The sequence below is a fragment of the Penicillium mononematosum genome, assembly GCF_028829835.1.
Source record: "Penicillium mononematosum strain IBT 11891 chromosome Unknown utg000001l:1.0-4488741.0:1.0-4491989.0, whole genome shotgun sequence".
NCBI lineage: Eukaryota > Fungi > Ascomycota > Eurotiomycetes > Eurotiales > Aspergillaceae > Penicillium > Penicillium mononematosum.
In genome coordinates this window covers 1169445-1178543 of record NW_026643271.1, presented here as the reverse complement: position 1 = coordinate 1178543, position 9099 = coordinate 1169445, and positions in this window count along the sequence as shown.

Below are 9099 nucleotides of genomic sequence, written 5' to 3'. Positions count from 1 at the left end.
TTTCTAAGCCTAGATTCTGGTTCGACTTATAAACCATTGTTATCTCTACTAGATTTCCCTGAATTAATAGCTTATTAAGTGTCTACTAGATCTCGAGTTAGCTATGCCCTATCTGATATAAGGTATCGCTTATAGTCGTTATAATCGCTAGACCCCGATTCGAAACTAGTAATACGCTATAAACGAACCTTTAGCTAAGTTCTATCTTCTCTATCTGCTTAATGTGTGGCTCGATAAAGAGATATAAATAATGATAAAGGACTAGATAGCTAGTCCCGCTACCGCGATACGCAATTTTGTATCTAGCGATGTTTACTCGGGTTAAAGTCTAGTGGTCTTCTAGACGACTATTGTCTAAATGTGATACTCTATTATTGAAGTAATGACGATCTATAGTATCCGATTACGTCCGAGGATTTGGTGCGTTTACTGAAAGTATAATTAGACGAAAATATTGACCGATATATACCCCTTAGAGGTTATAGGGCGTACGGTGCGCTGTTTAAACTTATTTGTCTCGTATATGGGTATACCGTTATCGGAAAAGGAATCACGTCGACGCTATAGAAAGAAGTCTCTCGCGAAGCGTAGGTATACCGAATTCTATAGAAGGCGTAAGGGTCCGCTGTGCCTGTTTTCCTAGGTACGATCGACTTAGCGAAAATTTATTTCTTTTATAGGGCTGGAGAGATTCGTTATATGCTTGTGATAGCCTGGGGGGGGAGAAAGTATGGTATCGATAGAGCTAATACTATAGCTTCTATAGGGGATCTACTAATCGAATAAGGATATTAGAGCTTTAGGAATTATCTACGAAGACCTTCGGCGTGATAATGTTTTGTGGAATAAAGAACTTAGGCGAGTGTTAATTATTAACTTTCACCGCTCTATATTGAAATGTTAACCGATTTTATAGCGGCTGTGAGTCTTAAAACGATGACTACTTTAACTAGAGATTGTTAACTCGAAACGTCTTTGTGTGATATGAGGACGAGTGCTTATTTTATTAAAGTAGCAATTTATTTACTTTAAAGATAAAGAACTAAGTAATTGATTATATGTTATATATACTTTCTAATTATGGCTCTATGAAATAATAAAGTTTTGTAGCTCCGACCCGCTTTCGGTGTTTGATTCGAGCGCTGTGAATAGCTATAGGACCCTAATAGTTTTGGTAAAAATTTATATAGTTGATCTAATCTAATAAATGCCTAGTAATTATCTTTATAGTTAGCCCCGATAAATACCGCGCTAAGAACACGCCCAGGTTGACGCCTAAGGTATATAAGCTTATATACGGCCGATATAAAATGAGGTATAGTACCTTCGTCTATCTCGCTTGTTTCTCGACTAGTTCACTTACCGAAGTCGGACCCTATCTAGCACTAATCCCTTACTATTAAAGTTTATGTTAATATTATAGATACTAACGCGCTACTCGGTCTTATCCATATGGCGTAGGGCTAACTTTAGGTTGATAAGGTGAATAAGGCCTATATGATAAGCCGTCTTTACTAGTGGGTGTTAACGTTCTATCTAGATAACCTTCTTTATATGCTTGATAGTACCTTTTACTATAGCGCGTTTAACGCCGGTATGAAGATGGTCTTTACTGATAGTACGGTTTAGATGGTTCGTTTTTCTTATTTTAGGATGGTCTATAAGGACTATATAGATAAGAAGATTGCTATAGAGGTGTCAGCCCTAAATCTTATTTGTAATATAACTACTATTCCTGTCCTAATAGTCCGGGCTTAGGGTCCCGCTGCTAGTAATAGTCTTGGTCTAGACCTATTTATTATAATAGACTTTATAAAAGAAGATAGACGCTTGGGAGAGTAGCCTTTATTTATAGGTTTTTTCTATTTAACTAACTCTTCTTATATTGCTTTAGGCTTTAACTTAAGGCAGCCCTTTACTATTATATGCCGATTATAAGGGTAAGGACTGTACGGCTCTAATTGACTATAAAAATAGTCTCGAGGCTGAGGGGACGTAGATGGACTTTAGTCTGTCTCTAGTATAATTTTTCTAAGAATTTCCTATTTCGGCTATATAAAACTAGGGAATCGATATAATACCTTACCTCCTGTCTTAAACTGATAACCTACTGATATTTTCTATTGTTTAGATCTATTTATTACCTAGAAAGATATAATCGCCTAGAATTGTAGGGTCGATTATTTCGGTTTTTAGAAGCTCTTTAGTCTATATACTATTTCTAGACAATAGTTTAAGGGTACTAACTAGTAATAATAGTAGGCTCTAAGTTATATAATTCGAAACTAGGGTATCGATACTTAGTATCTAGATAAATACTATTAGGCGATATAGTAGAACTAATATCTTCGGTATTTAGTATACCTTACTATTATAAAACGTCTTTATAATCGAAAGTCTTAGTATAAGGACTAGAGATAGTACGGCTTAGATCCTCTAGCTTATATCGAGTTATTAGAGCGCTTTAATATAGGCCGCTATCTAAGTAAATATTTAATAGGGGTATCGATAGGAAGGAGATATTAGCTAGGTATATAGGAATAATTTTTTTAACTCTTTAAGTTTATGACTTTTATATAGATATATTCTCTATAGGGGAGTATTGCTTAAGAATATAGTTTTTAGCGGTATATACTATAGATAATTATATATATACTTTATTTTAGATAGTAGTCGGTATGCTTTTAGCCTTACTTACTCGATCCCTATATATACTCTAGTATACTTAGCTTATAGTAGGACTTCTTCCTAGATATTAGTCTAAAAATAAGCTTATTACCTCTAACTATAGTCGTTACTTATCTCTTCTTAATTTAAGTAAAAGATCTACCTTTTCCGAAGACTATTATAAGCGCCTCCTACGCTTTCGCTAGGTATTATAACTATTATAAGATATCGAGTATTATAGTAGTTTTATTAACCCTCCCTCTCTATCTCTATAGGCTATTAATATATTTTATTTATAATCTTTTCTATATCCTACCTATTGCGAGGATACGTTCTAAGAATAAGCTTTAAAGTATAAAGGCTATTATAAAGAGTGTTTAAGAGATATATTAGATAGTAACGATATAGAGGGGCGATAAGAAACCTTTAGAAGGAACGTTATAAAGTAGGCCTATCGAGGACTTTAAGTTTAGATATAGAGAACTCTATAGCTAAAAGTCTCTTAGGTTTAATCTAATAAAATAGCTAAAATACCCTCTAAAGGCGTTTAGGACTAATTAGGGTATTTTCTAATAATATTATTACTCGGGGCTAAGACATTTCCCTTTACCCTTTTAGATATTTTCGGTAGGCGCCCCTTTACTTTAGAGTCTAGTCTATCTAATAATAGTAAATAATTACTTATCGACTTCTATATTACTCGATCTTTCTAAAGGCTATTACTATTATTACTACTATCGCTCGAGCGATTATACTATTATATCTTAGTTAGAGGTTTCTTTTTAGTCTTTATATCCGCTTTATCGTTTTAAAGAATAGGGATAATAACGGAAATAGTAGGAAATTGCTCCTAATAGATAGACTTTACTTTTTATCGTATATAGAGGGATAGAGGGTTCGCTAGGATAGCTTATAAGTAGTTAATTAAGCGAGTTTAAGGTCTAAAGTAGGAGAAGGTACGGGCTTAACTCTCGCTAATTAAGGGTTTATTAGCCTAGACGTTTTATATTATTACTCTATCCTTTATAATACCCGACTAATCTCTATAGTTTTTTAGCCCGGATATAGTGTTATCTATAATAGATCTATTTTAGATAATAGTTTTAAAACTAGCCTATAATAGTATAACTATCGTAGGTAATAGTAAGATACGTAGGTAAGCTAAGCTAACTCTAGATAGAGTAGCGCTCTTATTAGTCTTATTATAAGTTCCTAGCGATAAGATACTATCTCGGTAGTATTTTAGTAGGTCGGTTAGGGTAGCGGTTAAGGTAATAGGTGGGTCTTATATAAATTAGCGAGATAAGTCGAGTAGAAAGATAATAGTTGCGTTTACTAATATAATATAACTAAGGTTCTACCTAGATTAAAGCTATATCTATATTACTAAAAGAGTCTGCTAAAAGGTATCGGTCTAGATAATTTAATAGATAATATTAGCTACGCTTACTTATTATAGTTTAGTAATAATTCTAATATACTAGTTACTAAATATATGTAGTCGCTTTTAGGTATATTAATATATTATTTATTTCGGGGCCCTAAGTCGAGGTTTAAGTCTAAGTCTCTCTTATATACTTCTTAGCTATTTTATATTATAGTTCTCTCTATTTTAATATTAAATTTATTTCCTATATAAGAATCTAAATTTTCCTTTAAGGTATCTCGAGATATTAGAGAGATATTAGTACTTATACTAAATACTAAGCTAAAGGTCGCTTTTTAAAAATATAGTCTTAGTAAGAGGGTATAGGGAAGGGGTTAAAGAGCTATAGAGGTATTATAGGCCCTCTAATAGGAAGTAGGGAATATACGTAAGGAGGACTTTAAAGTAGGGTAAGAGTAGAAGCTAATATTATTAAGGCTAATATATATAGCGGCTAAATTAATAGACGGTATCTAAGAAGTAATTAGCGAAATAGAAAAGGAGCGCGGACGGCTTATAAAGTATCTAAAATTACCTTTTTAAATAATACTAAGTAACTCCGCTATATCGCTATATCGCTATTTAGAGATTATATATACTAGTATCCTTATTTAAGATCTATAAGATTAGTAGTATATCTCCTAGGCTATATTAGACCTATAAGAAATTAGACCTATAAGTAAAGAGATAGTTCTATTATCGGAATCTACCTTATTTAGAGATTATAGTTAATTACTATAGCTACTATCTTATATATAAGTATACCGATTCTTTTTAGCTCTATCGGACTATTCGGATATATAGACGTCTTTATAGACTAATTCCCTAGATTAATCCCTTTAAGATTTCTATAAACTATAGCGAGTAGCTCTATATTAGCCTTATAGAGCTATAATCTATATTATCTCGGTCTCTAAATTAGTATAGTTACCTATAAGCGATATATCGTCCGGCTATAGTTATAAATATAATCTAATAGTTATCCTACTATCCGGATAATTCCGCGGCTATTTCGATAGATTAATATATAGCCCGCTCTAAAGCCTTTTTATAAGTTATTATCTATTAGGAACTAATATAGCGCCTTCGGTATATACTAGATAATAAGGACCCGGGAATATAAGAGGTATTTTTACTATTAGTAGTTACGCTATATTAAATAGATTATATTATTATATACCTATCGAAAGGTTATAGTCTTACCTCGGAAATAAGATATAGGCTATATATAGGTTCTTTAAATAGGAAGGATTACTTTAAGAGGTTTAAACCGGGCTAAAATAGGTAGCTTCTAATAGCTAGAAGACTATTTTAGGGCGGTTAATATAGGTAGGCGAGGGTAACTTATAAGCTATATTATATATCTCTATCTAAGAAAGATTAGCGTTTTATATAGCGGATATTATATTAGTCAGTGAATACTAGTAGCTTTATAGTAATATAAATAGGGAGTGAAGGGGGCGAAGTATATCTTATAGGAACGGTTATTTCCGAAATAGAGGGGGCCGGAGTATTATAGTCCGCGCTCGCGAGCTAAGAAAAATGAAGGGCTATAGGAAAAGAGAGAAAGATAGTTAAGCGACGCACCGTCTAGACTATATAGTTAACGAGGGCCCCCCGAGGGCGGCGACTAGCGGTAGTTCCCGTTAGGGAATAGCACTAAACACTATACCCGATAGGGGTGACGCTAAACCAGAGTAGGACGGGATAGGACAGCCGCTAAACCTAACGTGAGGGGTTGCCGAAAACGGCGGTCCTCTGGTAAATGCGACTTGTACTATTAAAATATTATATTATTTTATTTAATTTCCAATAGCTATCTTCTATTATTATTTAATATTTTATTAAGTTTAGAGCTTAATCGAGATTAATTATAAGAAAGTTATAAGCTTTAAATATAAAAAAGTCGATCTTAATATAGTAAAAGAGCCTTTTAAAAAGCTTTATAATATTTATTATACTACTTTTAATCCTAATTATTAGTCTAAAAGAATTAGAATTTATTTATAGATATAAATATTGGGGATTGATAGAGGGACACCCCCTATGGATCCTGGGACACCCCTTTGGATCCTGGGACACCCCCCTGCCTGAAAATGCCTGGGATTTTAGGCATACATAACACCGCCTTCCTAATATAGTGCGACCCTAGATTCTGCTATATATACTGCTAGTGCAGAGTTTTCTACTATATAATTCTGCCCTAACTATAGGAATTCCGGTTTATATAGTAAAAAAATATGCATTTTAATTAGAAAAAAGCGTATATTTTTATTAATTTAAGCATTTATATACTTATATAGGTTGAATATACTTCTTATATAGGTCCCTACGCCCGGTTTCTACGTCCTCGACCCTATCCTCGACCCCGTCCTCGACTACGTCCCTATCCTCTAGTCTCGCTATTACTACTACTAGTTTCACTACTACTTATTCTACGCCTACGTCCCTTTCCCTATCCTTGTGGCCGTCCTTGTTTTTATCCTCGGCTCTCCTCCTATAATAAAGGATCTCGGTATATAGAACGATCCTATATAAGAGGATCCGCGGAAGACTATAGTTACTAGGTACTACTAGCTTAGGTGCTACTAGCCTAGGTACTACTAGCCTAGGTACTTAGGAGATTCCTAGTATTTTAGGGGCGGTTTTATCGCCGAGCCTAAAGGGGATCTTATATAAGAAGTAATAGATTAATTAGGGGTATATCGATACTATATAAGTACTAATACTAGTAATATAGCCCTAGCTCGAGGTATCGTCCTTCCTCTTTATACTATTTTAGTATATAGATATATAGAAAACTAGCTATTTCTTTAGAATTATAAGTGTAAATTAGTGGAATTAGGGGCTTATTATCTACTAGAGGAAGATACCGAGTATAAATATCCTTTATAAGCTAGATTACCTATACTAAGATATAGTAATAAAGTAAATAGTAGAGCTTTTAATAAGCCTACTTAGGCTTATATATCTTCTAGATCTCTAGTTCTTACTAGACCTTTACGAACTAACGCTCTACTATATAGCTAAAGTAACGGAGTACTACTAGTAAATCACTAGTTAAAATCTAGAGATCTTACTTTAGAAGCTAATATACACTCTCTATATAGGAAGTAGCGATCTTATTAAGATAGAGGTATTATCTAGTATAGTAATAAAGGAACCTTTTTGGGTAGTCGTCTAGCTATTCTTATTATATATAATCTAATAATAGGGTAAAGAGGCTAGGGGGATTAGCGTATTATTTTTTAAAATTGCTCTATTATCGGTCCTTTTCCTTAATTATAGTGGTATAAATAATACGATTCTACCGGCGGAGTATCTTCTTCTACCCCTACTTAGCTTTTTTATAGTCTTCCTAGGCTTCGGCTAGGGTAAGGCGGTAGTTAATTCTAATATCTCGATATACCTATATAATTTGATTAGTAAGAAAGGGGCGCGCTTTCTTTAAGATATTTATATTAATATACTAGATATAGATTATATTCTTTATATCTAGGAAAATAGTCTTAATTATATTTATTAAAGCTCCCTCTTTATTAGTAAGGATTATACGCGGGGGATCGAGACTTAGGGAGTCGTATACTTTAGCGAGATAGGTAAGTATTATCTAGTAATCCTAATAAGGTATTAGTATTAGTTAGCTTTAAATAGGAGTATTAGGTATATACTTACCTCGTACGAGTTATCCTTTTTATCTTATATAAAGGTAAAGCCTAGGTAGAATATTAATCTAGTAGTAGTAAAGCCTACGATATCTAGTAAAGGAAGACTATACCGATTGGTCTTATATATATAGTCTATAGAGATTACCTAAGGATTCTTCTAAAGTATTATAATACTCGATTTATATATATAAAATAAAGTAGATATATATAATTGTTCGTCTAGCTTATATTTAAAGATCTAGCTACTATCCTTCGGAAGTTCTATTAATAATACTTAGAGGGACGTACGGCTAGTAAGAAATATATCGCTTAGCTTTCTATATATATTATAAATATCACGCGGTATAAGGATACTCTTTAGATCGGCTTTATAGATCTTAGTTATAATCTAGCGGGTTATACGGCTTTAGCGAAGCGCGTTTTCGATCTTATCTTTCTTATATATAAGCTTAAGCTTTCGTTACGCTATATAGGTAGATACTAGCGATAGGAGATAGTTATATTTAGACTTCGAATCGTTAATTATCGGTCGCTAAAGACTAGTTATAGAATCTAGATAAAGCACTATTATAAAGGGGTATCTATAGATAAGCGTTATAGTACGTTGTTTTTTAGTAGTCTCTTTAGTATTCTCTTACTTTACCTCGCGGCCTTAGTTATAGTAAAGGTAAACTGACTTTTTAATACCCTTTTTAGTATATTTAGAGTATCGGATAGTGACTATATAACTATATAGGCGCGCGAATGTATTTAGTGCCTTAGTACCTTCCTCTAGTATACGGTATTACTAGTTTAATAGGGGTAGCGGAAATATAAAGAGCGGCTCTATAGATATCTTATTAGCGAGTGTCTCGGTGATTAGCTAAGTGTACGACTAGGTACTTAGTATTATGGGTAGAGACTCGGGGACGATCTTAGGGTCCGAATCCGATAATTCGAGGTATAATAGGCCTAAAGAGGCTATTTTAATAGCTGAAATAATAAAAACGATAATAAATTTGATATAGATACTGATAAAAAATGGATTAGAAGAAGGTAGGTTAATATATATAAACTAGAATTATATTATTAGTTTGTTTGCTACTCGAGTCCTATAATATATATAGGACTAAAATGACTTGTTTTTACTATATATTTTATATATAAATTATAGGTATCTGCTATCGTCCTATAGTGTTAGGTAGAGGGCGGAGTATATTTAACACGAAGGCGGTGTAAACCCCTAAAGGCGGTGAGAAAGGCGGTAGATAGGTGTAGGTGTCGAGGCAGAAATATTAACGTATTTCACAAGCGAGCTGCGCACACAAGCGAGCTGCGCACCCCACCCAAAACGCGTCC